The following is a 10,900-nucleotide window of genomic DNA, read 5'->3' on the forward strand; positions in this document are numbered from 1 at the left end:
CACACACACACACACACACACACACACACACACTCACAGCCCTGCACCCTGGCCTCCAGCCTTTGGGGCCACGGTTGGAGCAGGAAGGGAGCCATTCACTGTAAACTGAACAAGCAACAGCTTCCTCTGGGACTCCCCCAGCGCAACTGCAGCCAAGATACCAGCATTATAAAGCACTTTGACAGACCCCTGTCAAAGCGGAAGACAAATCATCCCAAAATTGTACAAACACTCCATCATTACCTCAAGTACACACACACACAAACCCCCTCCCTCTGCACCGTGCCTCCGGAGACTAGTCTTCAAACTCTCATCTAGAAGCGGAGCGTGTTCCATTCCATCCAGGACGGAAAGAGAGGGATGCATGCCGGTCAGCTGATTCCAGTGTAATTAAAGACTGCTTTCCATCTGCTGAAGCACTTTGCAACGTCCCGAGCGGCTGCGAAAGCTATGAGGCTGAAGGGGGGAGGATATGAAGAGGATGGAGGAAGAAAGAAGAGGGTGGGGGGTGTTGGGGTGGAATGGAGAATTCTTTACGGTGCGCCTCGCATGCTTGCGGTAGGGCCTCGGGGATCAGCTTATTAGGATCCAGCCCTTCTAGTGTTCAAAACTGCAGATCTGGGCTGTGTGGACACTTTCTCCAGGAATCCTTGTGCTCTTTAAGCGTTCGTTTGTAACACTATTGCAGGGCTGTCATCTGAGGGACGATCGGGGATCGTAAAGGAGAAGTGCTCTCTAACACAGATTTAGACAGATTTGTGAGCAATATTTGAGAGAAATAGGCCTTTTGTGTACATAGAAAAAGTATTAGATCTTCAGTCTAATACTTCTAGTATTAGAAGTTCAGTTCATGAAAAATGGGGGCAAAAACAAAAGTGTTGGGTTTATAATTTTGTTCAGTGTATTTTTGAAGGCCAGCTTCGAAGTCGGCATCACCCTGATTGCCTCAAAAAAATAAAATAAAAAAATAAAAAAATAAATAATAATAATTTTACATTGGCTTTTGGATATAAATATATGCAAAATATATGTTGTAAACAGTGAAGCTCAATGAAATGAATTTTTGAAACAGAAAATATATTTAGTTTCAACCCTCATCTACAGTACCAAGATATATTTCAAAATGTATTTCAGGGGCAAGAAAATACATTTCCAATTTTACTGTAGCATCCATTTGTGCTAAATGTGGAAGGAATAGCCAAGAGATCAAAACTACATTACTAATAATCTAATCATGCTTATTTTATAATAATAATCATAATATTATATTGTTTCATAAGCTTATTTTATCATTTAATTTTATTTAAAAATGTTTATATGCACATATGTGTTATAGACACGATTTTCTTTAAATGTGAGATACTTTTTTTTTGAGATTATGTTTTATTTTAAATATATTTATGTTTTTAAAATATGGTTTTAATCATAATTCTGCAAATATACATTTAAAGCATATTTTAGCAAATATATCTGTGGTATAAAAAATAAAAAATTTAATATATAATTTTTAAACAATTAACTATTTATGTATTTATTTATTTATTCATTTATTTTTATTTATTTATTATTATTATTGTCATTCAGAGTTCCTTGTTCATCATGACAATTTTCAACAAAAAACTAAAAAAAAATTAACAACTATGATTTTTTGAACCCTAAATACAATCCGAGGAAGTAAAAAGCTAAACACAGGCTATAAACGAAATCAATCAGGGTCACATGACTTCAATGTCACTAATACGCTTTAACTCTTTTAGTCTTTATTTAAAACCTCTTCCCTAAAAGATTTTCAAGAATTTAAACTCAATCAGGATATAAAGGTGTACTAGTGAGTAGATGAATTTACTTGTTGGGCATGATGATGTTTAATGTCTCATTTTGGAAACTAATTAGCAACTGCCTTTAAGTAAAACCTTTTTAAAAAATCACAGTGGTGGTTTTACTGATGTACTTTATGTCATAGAATAAAATGTGAAATATTTTGAGCTTGTGTTAACCACAGACCTTACTTCAGGCATTAACCAGAAACCCCAATCTCCATGGCGTTGGAACCAGAAGTGCTAAAACTCATTTCCAGGTTTTCCAGGCTTTGTGAAGCACTCTGTAGTACCAATTAACTCATCAATATTTGGTCTCAGAAATTTTCACTCAGCCATATATGGTTATGTAGTGAGATTCATCCACCACAGTGCAATAATTCATGTGCAGTAATCCCAATGCTACATTGTCCTGGGAGGCTGCCAGGTTATTGCGTCAATGTCTTGACTCTCTCTCTCTCTCTTTTGTCCTATGTATTTATAAAATCCACAAAATCATGTTGTGTAACCAACATGCAGAAACATGAAGGAGTCAAAAAGATAAAACATGAAAATGGTGTCACTGAGGACAGTAGACCCTCATGTGTGTAAAAGTCAATACATCTCTCAAAATATCAGATCATTTGAGCTTTTTATGACACACTGCCATTCAAAAGATATTTAGTTGTTTTAAAGAAGTATTTTAGGCTCATCAAGGCTGCATTTATTTGATAAAAAAAATATAGTAATACATTAATATTGTAAAAAACTATTGTTATTTAAAATAACAGTTTTCTATTTTAATATACTTTAAAATATAGTTTATTTCAGTGATGCAAAAATGAATTTTTTTAGCATCATTACTCCAGTCTTCATGATCGTTCAAAAAATCATTCTAATATGCTGATTTATCATCACTGTTGGAAAGAGTTGTGCTGCTTATAAACTAAAAACCAAATCACCTCAATGGAAAAAAAAATTATAATCAGTACAGCTCCTGCCAGATTTGAGGAATGTTGGCCCAAACTATAAAGTAAGATGCAATAGATTTATATTTTGCGGCGAATAGTGATTTAAAAAGCTTGTGACATATTATGCAATATTTCAAAACTAAAATGTCAAAAATGACACTGAGAACTGACTTGGCCAAGTCTTTCGGGAACATCTGTGCTTAGTAACTCACGCATTCAGTGTGTTGTTCACCTTTTCCACTTCCTGTGAGAGGCTGTGAGATATCAGCGAGATTTCCATAACAACCAGAAAGCCCAGTTCACACACCACATTCTCGTTTGTCACACCTCCCATTCTTAGGCACATAACTGGCCGATTCATCGGCGGAAAGAGCTAAAAATAGTCTCTCATCCTCCGAACTATCTAAAGATGAGCGCGGCGTTCCGATAACAAATACATGGCAGCTGTACTCTCCCTTTGTGCGTCACACTAACACAAGCGAGGCTATCTGCAGGATGCCTTCTCGATATTCCCAGGATGTGATACAGCACAAGTTATTACATCTCCATCCAGAGCACAGGAAGTCCACCTCCTGTCTTTCATACTTCCTGATTATAAACCCTCTTGGCAGGAGAGTGTGAATGGAATATTACACTCTTTTATCCCTGTCCCATTTCTTTGATGAGCTGTTATACATCCTCAGGAAAGAGAATATTGACACTAGCTTCAATAATTAAGTGGCCGTCAGAGACTGTTCTCATCTAAACTGCCCTCTTATGTGCTGAAGAGCTTTATTTTTGCCATGAAACTGGATCATATAGCACATGTTATGATAATAAAAACATTTTTTGTCTTGTTTTCTGCACAGAAGCCCAGTCATTGGGGTTTGAGAAAATTGTCTTAAAATATGTCAAGGAATAACATAACCGGGTTCTCCTAAAAATCTTATTTAACTGTCTTTCTTCTGTGGAACACAAAAGAAGATATATTTAGAGGAATGTTTGCACGCTCTATTCCACACAATGAAAGTGAATGGTGCGATTTGTTCTAAAGTCTACTGAAGACATGCGGTGTGAGGAAACATGAACCCAGCAGGCACAGGATGTCAATGTAATGTCAGGTCGACGTTGCATTTTGGTTGAGAATGAAAACCGGGTGACATCAGTATTTGATGCAAATTTGACATTAACTTAACAGTGGATTTTAGTTACACAAACTAAAAACAACAGTTATCCATATTAGTTGATGTCAGTATTGGACATCAAATTAACACTGACAAAGTTGAATTGACCTTGAATTTTGGTCAACTGACGTCACAATCGAAATTATTACACTAACCAAATATGACATAAATATGACATAAGGGTTCACTCAAAATTCTGCAGAACACGACAACAACATCAAAAACAAAATCAGGCTTCATAATGATTTTTAAAAAAAAAATGATATCTTCTTTTGGGTTCATAGAAGAAGAAGAAAAAGGTAACCCAGGTTTGGAATAAATGAAGGTGAGTTAATGATGACCGCATTTTCATTTTTGGGTGAGTTCTGAGCTCTCAAATGTTTCATGTTTGTGTATATTGGGAGTAACAGTGCTGGTAGTAACTGATTACATGTAATCTGGATTACGTAATCAGATTTAAAAAATGGAGTACTCTGGATTAAATTACATTTTTTTTAAATGCTCATAATCGGATTACAGTTACTTTTATGGAATACATGATTACATATTATTCATAAAATGTATTTTATCCATAATTTATTCTAAATTCTCTTTCTTAAAGTTTCCTTTCTAAAATAATCTCAAAAAAATTATTTTGCTAAATTATGCAAATTACTAAACAATGGTGGTGAATAGTTATAAGACACTTATTCTTCATCATATCTTCAGTTCCTGAATTTCAGTAATTCTGAACAAAAATATTTCATACCTAGAAGACTTTGGGGCGTGTAATGTCATTGCTGTTTTCATGTTCATTAATATTTTTCATGAAATGCAGAGAATTTTTGTCAGCCAAATCCCTTTGACATAAAATATTTACTTAAAATATCTTTGAGGAAGCTTTTTATCAACTCCAGTTTTTACATTAAGACCAGTTTGGGAAACCATGGTGAAATGTAATGTTTAATGCATTACCTAAAATAAGTAACCTAGATTACTACAGTTTTGATCATTTAAGCTGTAGTCAGTAATGGGCTTTAGTTTGTAAGTATAATCTACCTGACACTGATCGGTACACCAGATTTGACATCAATGATTTCCAACTTTTTATTTAACTGTGTTTCTCACAAAAAAATAGTTGCATTATTCTAAAAAGAAATATATCACATGACTTGTATGGATGCTTTTATGATCATTTTATTGTAGCAATGCACGATATTATCGGGCTGATATCGGAATTGGTTAATAATGGCTTTAAATATAAATATCGGCATCGGCCTGGTATGAAAAAAATATGCCGATGTCTTGCCAATAAGAGGAATACATGAACTCACATGTGCTCAGGGTGTGCTAGTGATTAGATCAGGTCAGTGTGGCTCATTCTTGAAGCAAAGTTTTGTCTGAATGATGATTAGATTGACTGTTTTTAATCTGTGAAAGCAGTACAGAATGCGTTCGGTTTATGATAGAGTCAACAGTAGCACATGCAGCAGCATCCTCCCCCAGGTCCTAACGCCCGTTCTGTAAGGAGTTTTAATCCGTAGGGGGCGCTGTTGGACTACTTCTAATTAAATTAAAAGTAAAATAACCTACATAAATAACATATAGACTGTTTCTGATTAAATAAAGCAGTAATTGATGTCATATGAAAGGTCAGAAGCCTCATCTTACATGAAAAAAAAAACAAATAAAAATCAAACATGACACTTGTAAATTAAATAAATGTATATATAATTTGTTATTTTTCAAACAAATTATAAGGATTAAAAAAAAGCTTAAATGTAGCGTTAAAAAAAACTTCATTACTGTTTATTTAATTCTAACAAATAAGTTATAATTTCTGCATAGGAGAGACTTGGTGTTGTTTTTAAACAAAAGGAAATATATCGGTATTGGTATCGGTCAAAATGATTTGAACAATATCGGTATACCCGATTGGCTAAAATCCAATATCGGCATCCCTTTTTTATAGTGCTTTTCTGTCATTTTTTTTTTTGTGACAAAAATAATACCGATTTGTAACTAGATTTGTCAACAATGCCAATTTACATTCCTGTGTGAACTATTCCTTTAATGTTCTCATAGAAAAAAAAATCTCTATTTAGAAGGCAGCGTGTAACATGCGCACCTCCTTTTTCCTAATAAAAGCACATCCGAGGACCGTCATCTATAAAACAAATGTGGCCTCTGAATGTCTGATGTTTTAACGTCCATCATCACTTCCTTTTTCCTTTTCCAGCCATTCTCTACATAGAATCCCATTGGAATTAAAATAGCCACTGTCTAACCTAACAACAAACAAAAACCACTGAGTCGTGGCCCTATTTATGGTAAATGCCTCACATACCAAGTATAACCCAGGCATCTCTTTCCATTTATGATGTCAGTGCTGCAGGCTACACACACACATACTTATGTATGTATACACACACCCATTCTTTTTTGTCTTTCATTCTTTGCCTCTTTTTTGAGTTGCATCCTCTCTTGTGAAAGAGCAGGATAGCTGCTGTAATTATTCCCTTATTCACAGGAATGTCCAAACAAATAGCCTTTTTGAAGCGAGCCATTGTCTCAATGTGGGAGTGGATCAGGCCGGGCACAGGAGGTACGGAGCAGCTTCCTGTGGACGGGATGTCTCGAGTGAAGCCACGCAAACACTCCCCCGACCCTAAAAGTCCCTGTTGACCAAAGTCCTAATTTTAGGACAGATGATCAGACACTTCCTGGGAGGATATAAATGTAGATTTGTGAGACATTACGCAGAAGAGTCAAACATCCTTTCAGAGAATCCTAAATGCAGTAGGACCTTTTCAGAATATAGTATACAAACACATTATACAAACATATTTGGACTGTATAGCCAGAGGAGAACTGGCCCCCTGCTTCAGCCTAGTCTACTTGTTTCTTTTTTCTCCATTATCAAACATCAAAAGGTTTTCCTTCCTAGTCACAGTTGCCTATTATATTATTTATAAGTAAAAAAGAAGTGTGCTTAAGTTTATCGAACTTTTAGTTTACTTCAAACCATTTAAGTATATTAAAAAACTGTACTTGCAAAGTATATAATATTAATGAAATGAAAGAACACTTAGGTTTACTTAATGATGTAACTGTATATGCTGTAATAATGTTGTGACGAGTGGGGCGGGGCCGAGGGACATGGGAGCGAGGCCGGGGGAGTGATTGGAGATGAACTACACCTGTTCGTCCCACCGGTCTCGAGGCCCATGGAGGAGATGGAAGGATATAAAACTGGAGCGACGACAGTGAAGGACGAGAGAGGACCAGGCCTGGGCTTTTAGTTGTGTTTTGGTTTTATTTTATGCGCACCAGTCGTCCGTGAGGGGCTGGTGCGCTGTTTTGGGTTTATTTTCCTTTATTAAAATGTTGTTTGATTGTCCGCCGGTTCCCGCCTCCTTCTTCCGGATGAATATGAAGGTTGATATCGTTACAGTGGTGCCGAAACCCGGGAGAAGGAGGGACGCGCTGCTGAAGATCCCTCGCCGCTGTGGTGAATCCGCGGTGCCATCGAGCTGGCGAGGAGTGTGCCGCCATGGACGCTCGAGGCGGTGGACTGGAGCGAGTTGCCGGGGACGGGCGAGCTCGCTACCGGCCGCCCACGATGTGGAGAGACGGCTGCCGTCCGTGAGGGAGCGGAGGAGTCGGCGCCGTTCGCCAGGTGGCCGGAGCCTGCTGCCTCCGCCGGAACGGGGAGGAGCAGGGAACGGGGGACTCCTGCCGGCTGCCCAAAACCGGAGGAGCCGTCGCCGTCCACCGGGCGGCGGAGGAGTGTCGTGCCGTCCGCCGAGGGCCGTCCAGTGCCACCGCCAGGCACCGCGGAGGAGATCACCCAGCTGGTGGAGGGCCGAGCAGCGGTGCGTCTGGGAACCGGAATTTTTTTTTTTTTTTTTTCCTCTCTCCCCTCTCTCGTCTCTGTCGCTCCTCCTTCCATCTCCTTTTCTCTCGCCTCGCCTGTCCTACCCCCAGGTTCCCGCAGGTCCCCGGGAGCGGCCCCCCCGGAGGGAGGGGGGGGGGGAGTAGAGCGCAGTCTCGGGAGTACCCCCCGGCCTGCGAGGGGCGATGGGGGTATGTGACGAGTGGGGCGGGGCCGAGGGACATGGGAGCGAGGCCGGGGGAGTGATTGGAGATGAACTGCACCTGTTCGTCCCACCGGTCTCGAGGCCCATGGAGGAGATGGAAGGATATAAAACTGGAGCGACGACAGTGAAGGACGAGAGAGGACCAGGCCTGGGTTTTTAGTTGTGTTTTGGTTTTTATTTTATGCGCACCAGTCGTCCGTGAGGGGCTGGTGCGCTGTTTTGTGTTTATTTTGTTTTATTAAAATGTTGTTGATTGTCCGCCGGTTCCCGCCTCCTTCTTCCGGATGAATATGAAGGTTGATATCATTACAAATGTCAAATTCACAGTTTTACTTTTAAATTAAATTTTAAAATCATGATTTTAAATCATGATTCAAAGAAGTACACTAATTTAGTTTTCTGACATACTAAAGCACACTTAAAAAACTTGGTTATTAATTTTATTACACATTATCCATATTTTGAAGACATTTAAACATACTTAAGTCCTACTTAAGTTCAAAAAGTAAAACTCAAAAGGCACTCTTTAGTTGAACTACTTGCAATGAATAAAAATGTAAATGATAATTTAATTGTAACAAAAATATTTAATTATAAATATATTGCCATTAAGTGTTTGAAAACATTAAATAAAATTTGAACAAGTATATTTTACTGTTATAATACATTCTCTTTTTAAAAGAATGCTAAAATGTACTACTCTTATGAACAGGTTCTCAAAAAAGTTCACGGTTAAGTTTGATTTATTTAGACAGATCACTCATGCACTGAACCATTTGCAGGAATTTCTCACACCAAAGTAGTAAAGGGATATTTTTTTTTCTAATGGACTTTTTCAGCATTATTGCAAACACTTGTCATTAAGGAACACTGAATAATTTTGCTGTTACAATAAAATGTCAATACTAACTAACCTCACATTAAAATGAAAATACACAGAGCACTAATCTCAGATCAAAAATGACATATTACGAAAGTGACTTAAAATCTGTAATCATATTAAAAAAGTCTGCACATAAAAAACAGAAGAAGAAATAAACAGAATGCTGTATAAAGAGGATTTTTACCTGGCATCTATTGTACCAAAAAAAAAAAACCTTGTCTTTTATCAATTCTCAGATTTATAAAAAAGAAGCCACCATTCTGATGACTGATTGAAACACCCTACTAAATTTCAGTTGTGTCCTACAATAGAACAGAACTTCCAGCTTTCCTGTAGAAGCATTACAGAAAATGCTAGGCCTGTGTATGTAAGTGCATCAGTCATCTGTGTATTTACAGTAATGGGTTGGTCAGGAAGCCTGCAGGTGTTGTTGGCATTGCATTGAGAGTTCATTTCTGGTAGGACAGGCTGCTGGAGTGTAATAAAGGTGCCTTAGAGCTGCAGTGGGTGTGGTAAGAGGTGGTTAGAGGGGATTTTCAAGCTTACTGGCCGTAGTCCTCAGGAGAGACGTGTCGCTTCCTGTCTGGAAGAGTCTGAGAGCTCTGGACACAGATCTGTGTGAGAGATGAGCTGTTTGTCTAACTGTGCGCTGTAGTCTTCCTTTTTACTCTTCCGTGACTGCTGTTTTTACAGTGCTCAGAATGCAGCTCATTTATTCATTCGTCTTCTCTAGAATGATTAATTCAGCTTTAACTCCATCCAATTTGTTTTGTTGATAAGGTTATAGATAGGGTATTATCAAGTTATTTATTTTTTTGAAAGCATTATACATTAGCTATCTAACCAACAGTGTTTGAATCAAATCTAATCTTTCTGTTAACATGCTTGGATACAGCACTCTGTGAACCGACAGCTTCTTTGGCAGTGAATGTTTGTGTCTTACCCTCCTTGTGAAGGGTGTCAATGATTGTCTTCTGGAAAACTGTCAGATCAGCAGTCATCCCCATGATTGTGTAGCCTAATGAACCAAACTGAGAGACCATTTTGAAGACTCAGGAAACCTTTTCAGGTGTTTTGAGTTGATTAGCTGACTGGCATGTTACCATATGTTGAGATTGTGAATTGGTGGGTTTTTGTTAAATGTGAGCCAAAATCATCACAATTAAAAAAACCAAAGACTTAAACTACTTCAGTCTGTGTGCACTGAATTTATTTAATACACGAGTTTCACAATTTGAGTTGAATTACTGAAATAAATGAACTTTTCCATGACATTCTAATTTATTGAGATGCACCTGTATATATTACACTTATACTTATTTCCAAACACAACATATAAACAATTTACCACAATAAACAATATATTTAACAAAAAAATACAAGCACTTAATTTTTGTTTTAATTTTTTTTTCTTTATAAATTTCTTATAATAAATCACATTTATTCAAGATAATTTTAAGTTTGTTACATTTTTCTTTTAAGTTTGAGTCCTATCCAAAATCTAACAGACATTGACTGTATTGTTGTAAGATTTGGATACTGAATTTTATTTATTTTTAATTTAATTGTATTATTTTATAGAATTATATATATATACAGTACAGACCAAAAGTTTGGACACACCTTCTCATTCAAAGAGTTTTCTTTATTTTCATGACTATGAAAATTGTAGAGTCACACTGAAGGCATCAAAACTATGAATTAACACATGTGGAATTATATATGGAATTATATACATAACAAAAAAGTGTGAAACAACTGAAAATATGTCATATTCTAGGTTCTTCAAAGTAGCCACCTTTTGCTTTGATTACTGCTTTGCACACTCTTGGCATTCTCTTGATGAGCTTCAAGAGGTAGTCACCTGAAATGGTCTTCCAACAGTCTTGAAGGAGTTCCCCGAGAGATGCTTAGCACTTGTTGGCCCTTTTGCCTTCTGTCTGCGGTCCAGCTCACCCCTAAACCATCTCGATTGGGTTCAGGTCCGGTGACTGTGGAGGCCAGGTCA

This window comes from Carassius carassius, chromosome 36 (genome assembly GCF_963082965.1).
Source record: "Carassius carassius chromosome 36, fCarCar2.1, whole genome shotgun sequence".
In the NCBI taxonomy this organism is placed as follows: Eukaryota; Metazoa; Chordata; class Actinopteri; order Cypriniformes; family Cyprinidae; genus Carassius; species Carassius carassius.